This window comes from Pollicipes pollicipes, unplaced genomic scaffold, assembly GCF_011947565.3.
Source record: "Pollicipes pollicipes isolate AB1234 unplaced genomic scaffold, Ppol_2.1 Scaffold_7231;HRSCAF=8579_pilon_pilon_pilon, whole genome shotgun sequence".
Classification (NCBI taxonomy): domain Eukaryota; kingdom Metazoa; phylum Arthropoda; class Thecostraca; order Pollicipedomorpha; family Pollicipedidae; genus Pollicipes; species Pollicipes pollicipes.
Genome location: NW_023597034.1, coordinates 5,551,520 through 5,553,851, shown reverse-complemented (window position 1 = coordinate 5,553,851; position 2,332 = coordinate 5,551,520). Strand labels below are relative to the sequence as shown.

The 2,332-nt window shown below is 47.0% G+C and overlaps 1 non-coding gene across 1 annotated transcript; it reads right to left on the bottom strand.

Annotated features, from left to right (window-relative positions):
* Positions 1 to 1,626: 1,626 nt before the first annotated feature.
* Positions 1,627 to 1,699, bottom strand: TRNAA-AGC (transfer RNA alanine (anticodon AGC)). Its single transcript has one exon. It is a non-coding gene; the product is annotated as a tRNA-Ala (tRNA).
* Between the last annotated feature and the right edge of the window lie 633 nt (positions 1,700 to 2,332).

Here is a 2,332-nt window from a genome sequence, read left to right as displayed (position 1 = left end):
CCAATCCATTACAGCTTGTCATCCAAACCTCTCACTGTGGACCTGTGCGTTGTCGATCCCGTACCTCTGATATGCTAAGCAAGCGCTCTGCCTCTTGAGTCACAGCCCCTAATGAGATTCGGAGTGTTTGGGTGCGTCAAGTAGCTCGGTTTCACTCTGTTCTGGCCCTCGTCTCACGTCAAGACCACCCTCCCATGTACCATGGTTCCTTTACTAAAATTACACACGCTTTGAACCTGTACGGGTTTCGTCGCGGAAAAGGTCGTCATTTCAATGCAGCCGCAGCGGTAGCTGAACAAAAACATCGGCCTCACAATAAGCAAAACGGACAAAAGCTAGTTGTGGTCCCATGTTTGTTTTTTGTAACTACGCATCTCAACATTTGAAATTAGCGTGCCTCAAATTATCTTAAAGAAGTATTAAAAACATATATACAGATAAAAACGTCGTGTTCAGGGACGGAGCAGTAGCAAAAGCTTGGGATATTGTTAGCACCAGATAACATCTTTGTTAACATCTTAACGTTTGCTGTTGGTCGACCTTCCATGCGACAGCTTTCCAACACCAGGTTTTCTTAACATCGTGCATCTGATGGTGCTCATGCACACTTAATGATCCCCAAAATTTCTGACATTGATACTAAGAGGAAACAATTTTCTCAGCAACGCTTATGATTCCCTGCAACCTCCTACCTGCGTAAATGCAGTGTAAACACTTAAAAGTCATTTCTAGACGTGCTGATGTCCGGAAAACACTGCCAGCTACACAATCTTTCTCCTGCTCATCAGCATCCTGCACAACGACGACAAGCAGATATCTGGATAGCTTTAATCAGATTTTCAGACGCATTCCTATTGCCAGATAACTACCCATCAAAACATGGACTTCACAACAAAGCTGGATCAGGAGTTCAGCTCGGTGCAAACCGCGATGTTGCGCTCGCTGCCTCTGCGTAGTGCCGGGAGAACTCATCTCTAAAACTGTTTTTGTTTGTTAGCTTTGTTTTATCTGCCGGATCAGTTGCATTTGACGTTTTCATTTACAGCTTTCAGCGCTTCAGGGAACGCTGCAGACTGTAAATGGATGTAAGTACATTTTACAAATGGAACATATGATGCGCAATCTTGAGGCTGTTGACGGTTTCTCATCGGTTTGTTCAAACTGCTTCAGCTAAGTAACTGCTAACCGGCGATGTCAAGACATGTCACTACGTTAGTGGCTAGTAGTGCTGTAAGTAATGCACAGGGACGGAGCAAAACGACCAATGCAATCGAGGCGCCTGAAATATTAACTGTCAAGAAATTTTTTTTCATCTGAAATGAAAACGAAGTGCCCGTTGCTTCTGCTTGGGTGAGAGACAGGCAGCACCATATAGGCTCAGTAGCTGAGTACGTCGTGATGACCCAGTGACGTGTAAAATGTACCCTGGTAATGCTTTGAGGCTCATTCCATATCGACCTAATTACAATCGCTTTTAGGATGTTTGAATTTTGATGCACCTTCCATTTCAATATAAAGCTGTCATCTTAATAACGAAAGCACTTACGTTCGGAATCATTTCCGCTTGTAAGTAGGCGGCTTCTGCATGCCCTCATGGTCGTGACATGTCATCCAAAATCGTGACTTTGAAGCTGCGGGGTATCGATCCCCGCACCTCTCACATGCTAAGCGAGCGCTCTACCACTTGAGCTACAGCTCCGCGCGTGGGTAATATATCCAGGTGAGCAGGGGCGCCCGGCCTCGGCCGATACTGGCCCCCGAATGTCGAGACCACGCCCCGTCGGCTCCTTTCACTGAACAACCCTGGCGGACGAGATCATGGAGATGAGTGGTCGCTGGGTGAACTGTGAAGCCGGTATAGTGCAGGACCCATGAGGCGAAATATTTTTTTATAAAAGTCAACACAGTCTGAATTAACAAAAAGCCCAACTAGACAACCCGAATACAAAAAGGACAAAATACGTTGTCGTACTATTATAATCATGCGCAGATACACCCACCCACAGATGGCCTGTAAGGTGAGAGGGTCGCGGGGTGCATAGTAACGTGCAATACCGAGACCCTCTTGTCCTGTTTGCAGCCACATGGAACCGCTCCTACTACTGCACTCCACCCCATCCATTGGGCGCTTTCGTTGGCTCAGAACGCGGCGAAAGTCAACTTGTCCTCCTGACCGATTCAGTAGCTGCTCGTATGGCTTGTGGCCATCACCCTCCCACGGCGGGCCTAATGAGGAGAGATATTTTAAACTTCGGGCAATCTTATGACGAAAATCCCGCGCAGATCTGGTGCTCGGTGCATTGCGGGAGATCACACAAAGGACAGGCACGAA